We start from the raw sequence: 16591 nt of genomic DNA on the forward strand, positions 1-16591 counted from the left end.
AAATGGAGTGCGAAAACATTTTTAAAAATAGAATACAAAAAATGTGTGAAAAAAGCTAAGAGATAAAATGTAGATGAGGTCTAATTACAGCAAAATGGAGTATTGCCTAGGCAACGGCTTTGAGTTAGTATCCGCGTCAGCGGTTTTAACTGTGTGCCAAGATTCTAGCGTTTTTCGAACGCGGTAATTGCCTTTGTCAATAACGCAAGCATTATCAAAGTCAAGGGAGTGATTGTTTAGCCATGCATGGTTAGCAACATTTGAGCCCTGTGTAGTTTTTCAAGTTTCGTTGATGTTCCTTTTTACGGGTTTGGAAGCATCTTCCGGTTTCTCCTATGTAGTTCCAAGAACAGTCTTTACGTGGGATTTGAACAAAATCACATTGGAGATCTGAAGATTGTCGGTACTTAGGGGACGGGAATTCTTGTTGAAGCGTTTTGAACGGTTTGTTGACGATGCGGATTTCATGGTTACGGAGTAATCTCGTAAGAGGTTCGGTTAGGCCACTGATGTCCGGGAGGCATGCATAACCTACATAGGAGAAACCGAAAGATGCTTCCAAACCCGTAAAAAGGAACATCAACGAAACTTGAAAAACTACACCAAGGGCTCAAATGTTGCTAACCATGCGTGGCTAAACAATCACTCCCTTGACTTTGATAATGCTTGCGTTATTGACAAAGGCAATTACCGCGCTCGAAAAACGCTAGAATCTGGGCACACAGCTAAAACCGTTGACGCGGATAATGACTCAAAACCGTTGCCTAGGCAATACTCCATTTTACTGTAATTAGACCTCATCTACATTTTATCTCTTAGCTTTTTTCACACATTTTTTGTATTCTATTTTCAACAAATTTTTTCGCACTCCATTTCGTATAAATTTCCATCCGCGCGCTAACTTTTGTCATTCGTTAAAGGCTATAGACTGATAGCCGAAAGCTTATGTTTTAACCTTTTTTAACCAGGGAACGTTTTTTACTTCAAGACCCCCAAAACAACTTGTCTCGTAATGTGAAAACGTTTGCAGAAATGGCGTTGCGAGACAAGTTGCAAGAAAAATTGCAAAGTGTAACAGCTTTTTCCCTGGCACAACCTAATTTAGTTAATTAGGTCATTATCTAGCTAATGACACAATCATAGCTTAGGTCCAAGTCAAAACAACGCTGGTAGTGCAGTTCTTTAGTACTGTAATTATATCAACTTCTAAACTTGTACTGTACGAACAAATTTTACCCTTGAACATGAATCTGAGAGGTTGCGTGTCGAAAACATAGTTCTTTAAAGTAAACGCTTAATTGATGAGTAACCGTGGAAAGTAAACTCTCATGCAGTTCCACTGAAGAAGGCTGGTTTTGCCGGAAGACCTTAGACAGCAATGAACAGAACCAGGTTGCTGACCAGCGGTTTTCGCTAAAACAATGGTTTGTTGGGGGTGCTCAGTCTTGCGGGCTCAGAAAACCTGGATGTGGTCATTGTTATTTAAGGTTTTTCGGTTTGGCCAGCCCCAATATAATAGTTCATTACCAAATGAAATCTACGTTGTATCGGCTCCTTCTCGAAATAGTTGCTTAATCAATAACGCTTCTAAAGGAAAGTTGCTGCTTCCGAAGCAATACAGAAAAAGTAGATCTGTCTTAACAATCCCAGAAAAGTAGATCTGAAATGTAAAATGACCAAACAGAATTGGCGTGGAAGGGCGATCGCGATGGCGCTATCGGTCAAGTCATTTTGTAGAGCAATGATGATCCGGTACGAAAGTCGTGGATTCAGTTGGTAACCTTTTCAGAGACTCTTTTCCTTGTATGGGCCTACTGAGCGAATGCTCAGATGGGTGTTCATGGGTTTCCTAATTGTACGAATTACCCTTTACTCCATGGCCTTAGTTATTTATAAAAAGGTGAAATGCGCTTCATCATTATGACTAGGATGGCTTCATCATGATAACTAAGATGCCTTGGAGTTAAGCTTAAAAAGCCACCCCTAATGTCCCACACATGTGGTACATCTAAGCCATGCCAGAATGCTCAAACTAGCGAGCTAGTGAGCATGCGCAATTGCTAGCGACAATGACTCATCCTAGCAGAGTGCAGTGGCTAGCTCGGACGTGAATAGCAAGTAATATTATCAATAATACTAATAATCGTCATCATCATCTTCACCATAATCATAGTAATAATAATCATCATCATCATCATCATCATCATCATCATCATAATAATAAAACTAATAAGTCACCTGAGGAAAGAGCGAAAACTAAGACTGAAAGGGGATGTAGGGGCCCAAAAATGGCAAGGGAAGTTGGTAACAGCAAGAGAAGGTGACGAGGAGCTAAGCATTGAGCGATGCTTTTAGTGGCTAAGCGAGGAGCGAACATTCCCAACACCTACAGTGGCGGCTATGTTCGAATTTTACAAACAGCTTCTACCCAATCGATTGTACGCCATCCGCAAGACACGCGTGAGTCCGAACAGCGACCCAACGTGTAGGTTATGTGGTACAGCGCCAGAGAGCATGGCTCACAACCTATCCGCTTGCCCTGCACTTGCACAAACAAAGTACTTGGCAAGACATAACGCAGTCTTAAAGGCCCTATTCTTCGAGATCCTATTTGATCTGGGCCTGATAGACACTGTTCCTCCTTGGTATTCACCCATCAAAACGCAGCCTTTCTATGATACAGCGGAGGTACAGGCGTACTGGGATGTTGCGGTCTATGGGGAGTTTCAAGAACTGAAGGCGAATAGAGTAGACGCCGGGATTGTCAACAACCAACACAAGCAAGTAATAGCGCTGGAGATGATCTGCCCCTGGGTGAGCAACCGTGACAAGAAGACGTCAGAGAAGACCACGAAGTACGCGCCACTCAGATGGGAGATGAAGCTGAGGCACCCAGGATATGATATCGACCAGTACAATATCATCATATATACGTTTTGGGGGGATGGTCCAAGGACTTAGATGCTACTCTGCAGATGCTGGTGGGCCACAGAGCTAAAGATGTGCTCAGAAAGATGCAAAAGGCGTGCTTCTCAGAAACTCTAACTATTGCTCGCACGTTTAAAGTCGCAACGTGAACACTCGAGAAGTCTCAGTCGCCAAAAGGTCCTTTTCTTTACTTGAGAAAGACATTTTTTTTAAGTTTTACTACGTTTCTTCTTTGAAATTAGTTTAGCTTTTATTCACTTTATAGCCCACGGGTTACGCTGCTGACAGCGCCTCGTGATGCTACTTAACTGTATATAGCATACAGGCGTTTTAACGGCTATAATAATCATCATCATCATCATCATCATCATTTAATAACTCTTTCTCTCCTCTGAGATGAAGTTGTGCTATAAATTGATGTAAATGTGATTCTTAGGGAGGGACCATTATTTTTCTGGAGGGAGGCTATGGAAAATATTAAAAAAAAATTTTTGCAGGGCCTAAAATGACAAAATAAATTACTTGAAATCATGATATGTATCAAAAAAGAGTTTGCATGGAGCCCAGAGAAACTTGTAATCTATTAATGAAAAAAAAATTCAAACCTGAAATTTAGACTAAAAGTATGTACTTGTTTGTAGACAGGATAGAGGGTTCCATTAAAATCAACATTTTATTTGACCAAATTGAAACACTAAATATTTCATGAAATAAATAATTGAAATAAATAAAAGTAACTCATTTGGATCTTCAAATTGACCAGGCACAAAAATAAACTCAAGCAGGGCATTCAAAGTGGTCATGTTGGCAATAAAATCAAATCAGGACTCCACTACTTCGGAATTATAGCAGAAAAGCCTGCATGCTACTCCATTTGCGTATTGCCTGTCGTATGCTCTTTATTTGCGCCAGTAGCTGCGTAGGAATTGAAATGGTGAGTGTTTTATAAAGAAACAACTAATATAAATTGGGTATAACTTTTCTTACATTTTCTTTGAAAAACAGTTTAGAATATTACGCTTTTCAATAACACAAGGACTGGGCATTTAAAATTCAAGAAACGGTTACGCCTTTCACTGCCGCCAATCATCATACTGTACGCCTCAGAAAACGAAAAAGATGAGTTCTGAGGTGTCAAAAGGTAAAGTTTAGGGGCAATGATTGGTGGATTTCGGTCCGCTTTGTAGATTTCTCTTTTCCAATTCGTTGGTCGCCGCCGTAAAATATTAAATGAATTAATGATGGACGGGATCAAAAGGGGAACCTCCTTTTTGTGTCAGAACCAGGTTAAAAAAATATCGGAAAAAATTGTTTGCAGAACAGAAGACGAGCCAGTAGTATATCGGGCATACAAAGGCGTAGCCAGAATCTTTTAAGGGGAGGAGGATGTTGCAATCATGGTGGCTCTGTGCGCTGGATCAGGAGTGTAACGTAATGCTTTAAAGGGAAAGTACGGTCTAGAAAAGGTTTCTCAGAATCGAAAGTTCTTTACCTGTATTGTCATATTTGACCACTCATTTAGACTAAATGTGTTTAAATAGCCAACAATAACGCTTCCAAAATAGGCAAATTTAAATCAAAATCCGCCATCTTTGTTTTTGTATGTGCAAACGAGGCTATGACGTAGCAAACGTCAAGGATTTCTCCGGATGACTAAATGTACTTGATGTAAGGAAGAAAACACAGGCGAGGAGAGCAATGCTTTGTAGACTTGAATTTTAATCCAGAGGCTAAATTGTATTGATATTGGCTCCACCTCTTAACAGATTTACCTCGTAGTCGTTAAACAGGGTTTTATATGTGAGTTATATGCAGAAGTTTAACAAAGCGAAAGAGAGTTTGCAGTGCTATCCCGCGCTCATTGCTGTGAAATAAATGCCTGGAAATCAAGTTTAATCTGTCAACCGTGGCTTTCTACGAGATCCCTGTTACAACTTCAAAACAAACGATCGATTTATATATTTCCATCAAATGGTAAGAGTAAATCGTTTCAGTAGTTTCTACATTGTATACTTCTAACAAAATTTAACCACATTTCAAGTTAAGTTTATTAGTGCATAACAGTGAAAGTCTGGAAAGTCGTCTATATATGGCTTGATTCATTTTTCTGGCTCCAATATAATAATATTTTGGACTAGTTGACTGAGATTTCCGTATGAAGCGAATGTCACCAAGCCCAATATTCATATACCTGAAGATCTCTCTTGAAGTCCTCCTTGGTAAAATTACAGACCCGAACAGACAATATAGCAGTCAGGTTTCACGTTTCAGGAATCCATCCATGTTTTATTTTCGCCGGCCAACTTTTCTTTAAATTTTAATTTTCCGGTGTAAGCTTCGGTTTTTTTAATTTTTATATGTAGAAATCTAGCCTATATGTGTTCTCAAGTCTAGACATGTGTCCAGTTTCATCTCCGTCGAAAGCGTACACCCCAACAGCGGTAATTGTTGATGTGAAAAAGCCTTGCCACATGTATTGAGCAACATCTGAAAGGTTCGTCGGCTTATTCTAAATTGAACGTTTCCCCGTGTGAAATCAAACAAATACGTTTGATGAAGCATCGAAGACGGCTGTTGCTGAAGGAAGAAAGTGAAAAAGGTACGTTTGTCGAATATTTCTTTGTCGCATTTTCAAGGTTTTTGTTTTGTTTACATTTTCTCTGGCTGATTTGTGCCGCCTAGTTTGATTGACTAGAAAACCTATCAGTATTTAGTGACCTGAGTTTCTTTCGCACTTATGGCCTACATGGTCTACTACTTATTGAACCACTAGACCGTTTATCATAGTTCATCTTACATTTGAATTTCTCGAGGCAGAAAGGTCACACAACATTGAGAAAGTGAGTAAGTTGCAAGCCTTGTCTCCCTCCCTTGTCTTAACCGTCACCGGCCAAAACTGAGTAATTTCGTTATAAGACGCTTTAGACGGCCCAAGAAGGCGAAAAAACACCATACATGGGTCCATGAAGGTTTCATTTAACTTTATTGGGATATTCAGACCGAGATGTGATTTAGACGTGCAACTTTCAGAGCGTTATTCATAACGCTCATAGATTCTCTTCGTTTCAACCACGAACACATAGAGCCTGGTCTACCTGTGTTTGGACCGCAACAAAATTAATAGCAAATGTTTTGCAGACGTTTCACGAATATTGCGAGCCAAAACACAATGTCATTTATAACAGAATCTTGTTCAATAGTCGCAAACAAGAGGCTGGAGAACGTTTTAGTCACTTCGTCAAAGAATTGCGTCACTTAGCGCTTGGAGACAAAAAAGACGAGCTTCACAGAGATCGCATCGTCCTTGGGATAGGAGCCAAACTTCTCCGAGAGAGAAAAAACTCAACCCTGGAATCAGCTCAGGAAATTTTCCTTACATCAGAAGTGACGCCTCACAAGTTAAATGTATCACCAGGTATCACAAATATTGCAGAGCAAACCGTCCACGCTGCCAGAAAGAAACTACAATAAGCCAAAAATCTAGTCAATCAAAGCAGCAAAAAAAAAACACTTGTTAAAAGCGAAGACGTCATCACCTCGAGCCTTGATTAACAAGGATCATGCGGTTGAGTGTGATAGACACTGCCCCGCCTAAGGAAAGACTTGCAGTTGCTGTGGAAAGCATGATCACTATGGATCAATGTGCAAAACTTACGGCCAAAAATCGTGTTCAGGTGCAAATGTGCGTGAATTTGATATTGGAATGCTGCAGGTTCATACATCCTCGACGTCGTCCAAGAAACAAGCTGTTGAGGATCACTTCAAAGCACTCAGGGCATCCATCCCAAATCACATCCGCATACTCCATTAGAGAGCGAACAAGCAATTTATAAAGCCTGTCCAGAGTGTTTCCACTAGCTTTAAATTTCAAACCCATTAACATGTTCACTCTTTTACAAGCTGCCTCGCGCCGTAAACGTTATAAGATACTAGCGAGCGTTGTGCGAGTGCGTATGTTCCGTAACTTCATCAATTATGGGTGTATCCAAATGGGAGAAAATAATGAAAGGGCTTGAAACGCTGAAAGGAGAACGTTATGCATTTAGTTTTGGAAGTATTAATGGTTACAAGCCACCGTTTCGCCCAATCGCAAATCCGTTCGAGATCGGAATTTAGTTTAGCTGCGGAGGCGCTAGGATAATCAACTACATCGAAAAGTGAGGTATCATGGCAATATAAAAGGCAATCAGACTGAATATCATTGATATAAATTAAGAAAAGCACGGAGCCTTTGTGCATGCCGGAATTAACAACAATCCAGAGGACTGGCCATCGATAACAACACGATGGATACCTGCGGAACCTTCTAAGCAAAGGGTCAAGAACTCCGATCGCTTCAAGTTTGTATAAAAGACCCTTGTGCCACACCTTATCTAATGCTTTACTAATATCAAGATACACCATTCTAACCTCCTTCCCTTGTTCAAGAGCTTCATAAATTCTATGCACTAGGTAAACGAGTTGATTTACAGTTTAATCGCTAGGGCGAAAACCGGACTGAAAAGGGTTTAGAAAACCAATATCTAACAGAAAATGGTATAGTCTGATAAAAACAACTTTTTCAGTTAATTACTGGGTTGCCATATGGCAATCCAGTCGGAAAACGAGTTAAGTTTAGTCGTTTTCTCTTTTTTTTCTTCTCTTTTTTTTTTCCGTGTCGGGAAACGTCTTTCCTGTCACTCCTCTGCTAAGTGGCGTCTTTGGTCTTTGTGCATGCAGTCTTCTGCGCGTATTTTGGTAGGTTTCAGCGGGTGGTAGAAATGCGTAGAATAGTTGAGTAACCTGCAATGGCGTCGATGACATTTGGAACTCACATGGCGTTTTGGTGGATCTTTAAACAAAATATACCTTCATGGAGCTCAAGAATGGAGCGTCAATTGGATAAACAAGACAGTCAGTGAAAAATAAATATCTGGAATCGTAAAAGTGACAAGTAATGGACTTCGACAACAATCTTTCGCTCGTCGAGCCGTAATCAAAATGAGCTGTATTTCTAAGTGTAGTGTACAACACTGAAACCAAATGGAAAATTGTTTGGTATATTATGGGTTTAACAAAGACAGGGAAGAAATTAAACACCTTAAATGGATCTGTGATCTCTGTTGTCTCACCTCACCTCACCTCACCCCACCTCTTTACGCTCTGTTGCGCATAAGGCCTCCACGCCTCTTCTCCAACTGTCCCTATCCCTCGCACAAGCTCTTGCTTGGTCCCATGACCTCCAGCCTGCGTCCAATCTTTTTTTCTCAACCGTTCTGCGCCAAGTTGTTTTGGGGCGACCTACTTTGCGCTTACCAACAGGTGCCCACGTCAGTGCTGTTGCGCAGTGATGTTGCTTCTGCATTCGCAGCACATGTCCAAGTCATTTCCATCGTCTAATCCTTTCGCAGGCACAAAGCTTAAGCTCACCAACAGAGAATATGTATGGCCAATATATCCCCATGATCCTCTTTAGGCACTTAAATTGGAATGAATCTAGCCTTTCATAGTCTCCAAGGTTAACCTTCCAGGTGTCGCATCCGTACAACAGTACTGGTTTGACTAACATCTCATACAATCTGATCTTAACTTTCCTACTGTACTGATTCGAGCTCCAGATCTTTCTCAGCCTGCCAAATGAGACCTTCGCCTTTCCCAATCTGTTGATCACATCCTTATCTGCACCCCCTTCGTTATTCACTATTGCACCCAGGTGTACAAAGTCTTTCACCTCCTTGATCTCTTCGCCATGTGGAAACTTGATCTTCTCCTTTCCTCTGCAGTTGTCCTTTGGAACTTCTGTCTTCTTCCTGCTGATTCGCAGCCCCAATTCTGCTAGCTGTATCGGCAAGCGTAGTTGTTTTCCTCTGCATTTGATTTATGGTTGTGGAGACGAGAGCTATATCGTCTGCAAAGTCAAGATCTTTTAACTGCTCCATCAGCCTCCACCTTATTCCGATGTTAGATTGATCAGTTATTTAGCGCATGACCCAGTCGATTGCCAAAAAAAGAGGAACCCGGACATTACACAACCTTGCATGACTCCTGTTCGAACCTTGAACCAGTCTGGTGTATGCCCAGTGAACCAGTCTGGTGAATGCCCATTATCGAGGACGGCACATTCTGCACCCTGGTAAAGCAGTCTGATGATCTTAATCAGTTTTGCTGGGATGCCGTATGATTGCATAATGTTCCAAAGACTATCTCTGTGGAGTGAGTCGAATGCTTTCTCGAAGTCGATTAAACTGACTATCAAGGGCGTTTGCCATTCGCATGCTTGCTCGACAATATTACGCAGTATATATGAAGATCTGTTCGGTGGTATTTCGGCCCTCACGGAACCCTGCCTGTTCTGGTCTAAGCTTGGTACCGGTACCTTTTTCATTCTTCTGATGAGAATCTTGCCGAGCACTTTGCTTGCAACTATGAGAAGTGTTAAGCCTCTCCAATTACTACAATCCTTCAAGTCACCTCTTTTGGGAATCGTTACGGTTAACCCTCTTAACCACTGATTTGGAATCTCCTCCTCCTCCCAAGTGTTCTTGATGATCTCATGTAATTTCTGGTATGACGTTTCTGGGTCTCACTTTATAAGATCGGCCACTATGTTGTCGGCGCCGCCCACTTTACTGCCTTTGAGGGACATGATTCCTAGCCTTACTTCCACCACACTGACTGGCTCAAGTCTGATGCTCTCGATTTCCAGAGGTGGTTGGTTAATGATTGCAATGGGATTTCAGGTGGTTATCTATTTAGAACTTCCTCAAAATTCTCTTTCCATCTTTCTAATCGTTTGTCTTCCTCTGTTATGACATTGTTGTCCATGTCCTTGATTGCTGTGCTGCTATGGCGTTTGTCATTGCAGATATTCTTGGTGATTCCATACAAGGTCTTCATATGTCCGTTATCAGCGGCCTTTTGAGCCATGCTCATCTGGTTCTCCAACAAAACCCTCTTATCCGCTCTAATACTTGATTTTACCTCATTGTCTTTTGTTTTATACCTTAATCTTAGTTTCTGTTGAATTCTCTCTGATCTTGCACTTTCCATCTTACTCTTTAATTGCTTCCTTTCTTCGATAATTGACCAAGATTTGGCACCTATCCAATGTTTGTTATTCCTCTTTTTCGGACCGAGTACCTTTTCAGCAGTAGCACTGTACGTCTTGCTGAATTAATGCCATTTGGTATTAATATCCGCTAGCTCATCAAATTCCCTCAAGAACCGCAAAACAGTCGCAAAGGCATTTCTGATGGCTCGGTCTTGTAGCTTGTTAACTTCATATCTGGTTCGGGGATTGGGTGGTCTGTCCCTCTTCTTTAACTTGAGCTTAATGATGGTTTTTACAAGATTGTGGTCTGAGGCAACATCAGCACCTCGCATAATTCTGGTATCCCGAACAGACCTTTTAAACGTTTGTAGACGAGTACATGGTCGATCTGGTTATGATATTTGCCATTTGGTGACGTTCAAATTGTCTTGTGTATCTCCTTGCATGGAAATAAGGTGCCTGTGATGACAAGACTATTCATCTCGCAAAAATCAATTTGCTTGTCGCCGTTGCTGTTGATACCGCCGGTCCCATGAGTTCTCATTACTCCTTCCCTGTTTAAATTTGATGTTCCAACCTTGGCATTCATATCGCCACTTATGATGAGCATGTCATGTTTCCTAACAGTTTCCAAGACACTTTGGAGTTTTTGTTAGAACTGATCTATCTCCTCTTCTTCAGCTTCCATGGTCAGTGCATACACTTGAATGAAGGTTCACTTTATGAATTTAGAATGAAAACGCGCCTTTATAATACGCTCGTTCAATGGTGACCACTCTTGCAGGGATGATTCCGCGAGTTTGGACTTCTTCGATCGACGGGCTTCTGCATCGCTTTTACCCGCCGATGCCATATTTCAGGAAAGGCATATTTTATATATTTCAGGAAAGGGTTTGATCCTGAAATTTATTTTGTCGCGAATGGTAACTTGACATGATTAGGTTTCTTATCTTCACGCACGCAATGAAATAGGAAGGGTTTTTTGCCTTCAATAGCAAATACGTTGTTTGTTTCAATAAATGTTTCGCTGGAAAACGTTTTTGTGAAAAATTCCGGTCTTTGTGAATTCATCATATTGTGTAATATTCGTGCTTAACAAATTTGCATGCGTGAGTTGAAATGTGCTACGCGAGGAGACGGGAATTTTTTCTTTCTGACAAATGATTAATAGGTAGCCAAGTTTTTAACGTCAGAAAAAGATCTGTTTTGTCATTATAGTGTAAAATGAAATTTATTTGGGAATCCAACAATGCTCAAGTCTTTAAGTTCCTGGTTAATCCAATTTATTGCTACGACTTACTAGTGCGAAGATTGTTTACAGTTCTCATGCTTTTTGCGAATTTTGAGTGCCATGAAATTACATCATTTGCGTGACGTGACATAGCTCCCTTAACACGAAGATTTTTCAACAACATATCGCATTAATCTAACCCAAAAACAAAAGTAGTAAAAAACGTCATATTTATTAACCATTTCTTTTGCTATTGTGCTTGTCAGCATCGTGATTTGCAATAATTCGCAAGTCTGTTTTTGTATCTCATAGATGTTTAGATTTTCAATTACAAACTCTCTTTTGATTGGCCGCTCAACCTCACGATTGTGCAAATAGTTCACCCTGAAGTCAAAATAGATACGTTTCTCAGGAACCCGACAAAGAAGGCTTCCAGACCCGACAGATGAAATGTAAATATTCAGTTAAATGTTTATGACTTTACTCTGAAAACGTAGTTCATTCAGTTGACATAAGGTAATCAAGTGCACCTGTATGGTTGCCTAGCAAGTGATCAATGTCTTCCTTCTGACAGAACATCATTACCTTCCCCTTGATTCATAGACTGAAGTCAGAGACTGCAGAAATTTTCGTGCTTTTACGATCGAATGTCATTAATCTTTCGATGAGAATTTGATTCAGAGTTATATAAAAAAACTATGTTATTTTTTTCTTCATCTGTCTTTTGGCTTGTCTTTTTAATACTTTTAACTCCCGGCTTTTACGGTACTTTTTGGTGCAAACGTAAAGCCAAAAAATTTTTGACCTCGCGTCAGGTTAGACTGAAAAGAAGAAGAATTATGAAGCGGAAACAACATCTTCAGTCCTTCCTTAGTGCCGTGTGTAATAAGCGTTTGCTTAGTGCAACTGCAAGACATGCAGGAAAACGTTCGTCAGAGCAATTTGCAGTTAGTTTACTTTGCAGACTATATAAAGAAGAAACGAGTGAGGTTTACTCAAGAGTGTGTTTTGTTATCTTTTTAAAATTGAATTTATATCGAGGCATGACTCTACGAAATGCTAACTCTGCTTGAAGTCGCACTAGTTTGCTGAAGAATGCGCAATAGCGCTAAACACATTAATTGGATGAATTTGGCCACACATGTGGCGTGTTTAATTTGATCCAGGACACTTCATTGTGGTCTATAGGATTACCATTGTTCAGCAAAGGTGGGGCGAAAAAGACGCGCCCACATTACTAAATGTACGCAATTAATCCGATGTCTGATGACAGAGGATGGGGGAGCGGGAAAATGTTTTCTTCGCGAGATACCGACGGTACGAGGGCCAAGGGAAGAAGGCCGAATTGCTAGAGAGAAATATCTTTTATCCTCTAGGGAACGCCCCCTCTATTTCCAGGGGTGATACTTGACACAAACCAGGCTTACGGATTAATGCTTGACCGTCATGGCTCGACATAAATAACATTATGCGTGCACAGAATGTTTGGTTATATATCGAGGCATGACTCTACGAAACGCTAACTCTGCTTGAAGTCGCACTAGTTTGCTGAGGAATGTGTAATGGCGCTAAACACATTAATTGGATGAATTTGGCCACACATGTGGCGTGTTTAATTTGATCCAGGACACTTAATTGTGGTCTATAGGATTACCATTGTTCAGCAAAGGTGGGGCGAAAAAGACGCCACATGCCACCGATTGTGGCAGCCCCACCAAGCAAAAGCAGAGTTAGCGTGGCGAAAGAAGTCGGATAACACGAGAATTATGAGAATTATGCTGTCGTTAATGATATATAGAAATTGCTAGCGACAGGCCTGTGTAGTCTTAACAGGCAAGCGTGAAACCGCAGCCCTTGCCTGACCGGCTTCAATAAAAAATTAAAGAGCACGTGCAACGAATTAAGAAACCAAAGAAGTTAAAGTAGTTAAGGACCTAAGGGAGATAGTAAAGCCGCAGCCCACGCCTAACCGATGGCACCGTCAGCCGAAGGCTCGGACAAAGTAAACATCGATATTTAAAAGGTCAAATGGTCTTTATGAACCCCCACGTGACACAAGGTAATCACGTGCACCTTTATGGTTGCCTAGCAAGTGATCAATGTCTTCCTTCTGACAGAACATCATTACCTTCCCCTTGATTCATGGACTGAAGTCAGAGACTGCAGAAATTTTCGTGTTTTTACGATCGAATGTCATAAATCTTTCGATGAGAATTTGATTCAGAGTTATATAAAAAAAACTATGTTATTTTTTTCTCCATCTGTCTTTTGGCTTGTCTTTTTAATACTGTTAACTCCCGGCTGTAAAGCCAAAAAAATTTTTGACCTCGCATCAGGTTACACTGAAGCGGAAACAACATCTTCAGTCCTTCCTTAGTGTGTGTAATAAGCGTTTGCTTAATGCAACTGCAAGACTTGCAGTTAGCTTACTTTGCAGACTATATAAAGAAGAAACGAGTGAGGTTTACTCAAGAGCGTGTTTTGTTATCTTTAAACTGAATTTATTACCAAAGCTTAAAAAAGTAAAAGACCTCAAAATGGGACAGGACATTATAAAATAATTAAACGTGTGAACCGAAGGGACTCTGCTGGTACGAGGTCTGGGTGACCCCTCAAATGGTCTTTATGACCCCCCACGTGGAAAACTTAAATGGAACGCAACAGTTCAATACCACCCAACTCAGCGCCTTCTGTTTTTGTTTACCACGTACCACAGGCAACCCAGTGTACGCTTATGAAGCGTCTTGTTTGGAAAATGAATCAAGTAGAGAAATAGGACTATAATTCAATTTAGACTGGTGGTCATCTTTCTTGAAAAGTAGTATCATTGCCTCGGAAAAACCCCCAGCGCAAATGATAAGTTAACGCTCTCGAGAGTCTGTGAGCACAAATCTTTATTATCTTATTGCTTGCTAATGCGATCAGGGCCACACGCTCTGGTGATATCTGAACAACTAATCTTGCAAATCCCTAATTTCCCTGTCTGTAGTTGTCACCTGTAGATCTGTAGTTAGCTTCCAATGCATTGGAATCCTGCTGTGGTTAAAACATAGGTTAAACAGATGGACTAGGGGAGCAGACAGCTCTCCACTACAAGCCTTGGGAATGCGTGCTGGAATGGCATCTGGATCGGTTGCCTTGGTGGTATTAAGATTCTGAAGTTTTTTTTTCATCTCACATGATGTAGTCGAAATCTTCACACCACGTCGGCTAAAAATGCAATGAATGTGATAGCACGAGGTAGCAGAGACAAGTTGGTCAATCATATTTAAATTTAGCAATGACGGACTTTCTAATAAGTCAATCAGAGGGCGCTTATGAACAAGTTGTCTTCTTGTCACAAACAGCGAAACAGGTAACCTCAACAATACAGAAAAGCCATGGAAATTCAAAGGCAAAACTTGTTAAAAGGGAAAATCCCCTGGTAGTCGTGACGTCACGTTGGATTAAAACACTTTGAGTTTCCAATTTCCACATGCACCACCGTTAGATCAGTGCGAGTCGGATAGAATAAGACTCTTTAAAGCAGACTTCCCAAATGTCCTCCTCAGAATTTTGGCAAGATTTACTGTTTGGTATCCTGATAGGGATCTTCATAACATGGCTGTGCATAAAGATTTGGCAGATTCAACAACAAACAATAAAAAGACACAAAATACCTCAAGAGCATGACGAGAGATCAGAAAAAAGTGAGTTTGTGATGACATGTATCAAGAGATAATAATGGGGACAGTCTTTATCTTGCATGTATTATGTATATATGTATTTATGTGTTGTTTCTTTGCTTTTATATATTTTTTTGTAAGAGTCGCCACTCGACGCATTTCTTCAGACATTTTATTGGGCTTCCTGATTGGTCCATTAGGACAGCTATTAAAATGGTTGTCCTGATTGGCTTAGGTGGTTTAAAAGCCTCCGGTTGCGACCACTTCTCGTAAGCGATGACATCTCCTTAGTGACTAATTTTCCAAAATACCAAAACTTTCCAAGTAAAATCGCCATATTTTTGTTTTTCGGCCATTTCAACTTCAATAGAAATAAAACGCACACGGCGGAAACGAACATAGCGAACAAACTTCGCATTATAAAATACAGTGTATGTTCTATCATGCGAAGTTTGTTCACTATGTTCATTTCCGCCGTGTGCGTTTTATTTCTACTAACTCGCTATATTTGAAAGCTCTTGTAAGCGACCACGAAGACCACCTCTCGTAAGCAACCACGACCACTTTTTGAGCCAACAGTTTGATATTTTCTTTTGTTATTAACCTCTGGTAAGTGACAACTTGACAGGTAATAGAGCGGAAAATGAATATTAAGGCCTGCGAGTAACATCATTGCATTTCTGGGTTGCTGACAAGACAGGGAAATTTCTCAGTGGGAAGTACCGGATTTTTCTGGAAATTGACTCTTTACACCAGAAATAAAACATTTAAAATTCTTAAAGGAATAAATGCATGTACACTGTATTCTATCAGTCTTAAAAGAGACGACCTGGCTTAAACGTATTATAATTACAGAAAATTAGAACGGATTTCCTAATTGACTGTTCCCTCAAGAACAGTCACTACGGTATCAAAATCGAATTACAGCATTCGGCGCCGTCAAAAATCATTCCCTATTCAACCCAAGTCATATCCTATTACAGCCAAGTTATTGATGTCTTGTTGTCTCCGTAGATTTGTATTCAAATGCATGGGAATAAATATTTTTGTGACAACTAAAAGTTATTACATGGGTTTAAATGGGCATTGGTGCATGTGGTAGCCGCTGAAGTAACCAATGCTGATGAAGCAAATTTTTAACTCAATACGGTCTAAGCTCTCGTAAGCGACCACCTAGGCTTGACAATTTGGGTGGTCGCTTACGAGAGGTTCGACTGTATGGCATGGGTCGCACTTTAAATAGCAAATCGTTACCAGAATTTGTATACTTTGTGGTTGGAATCTGTCATCGCTCGCCTTTGCCTAGTGCGACCCCGGGTTTTCTGCTTTTGCAAAAACGTGCGAATCGGAAAAACATGACGCCGTAGTGCTTGGGTGGGACAGGCAGATTTTCAGAAAAATCGAGCTAAACAATGGGAATCACAGCGGTAACTGTAATAATGCAGAAAAGTCAGTCAAGCTAGACTTAGTAGCGGGTGACCCTCTACTAACTCGAATATAGGCACAGGAAGCCGTCGAAATGTGATGGTAAAAGATAGAACTTCAGAATTTTCACCCCCTCCCCCTTTTTTTTTTTCTTCTTTTTTTTTTCTTATCTCTCAAACACCTCAACCAGGCTTTGGTTCTATTACATTATTACAAAAATTCATCCCCCATTTCAAAATCCTGGATCCGCGCCTGACATAGCATGTGGATTCGAGCTCGCTCGCTTCTCATTGTTCCGTTTCGTATTTTTTT

Source organism: Montipora foliosa, chromosome 9 (assembly GCF_036669935.1).
Source record: "Montipora foliosa isolate CH-2021 chromosome 9, ASM3666993v2, whole genome shotgun sequence".
Lineage (NCBI taxonomy): Eukaryota > Metazoa > Cnidaria > Anthozoa > Scleractinia > Acroporidae > Montipora > Montipora foliosa.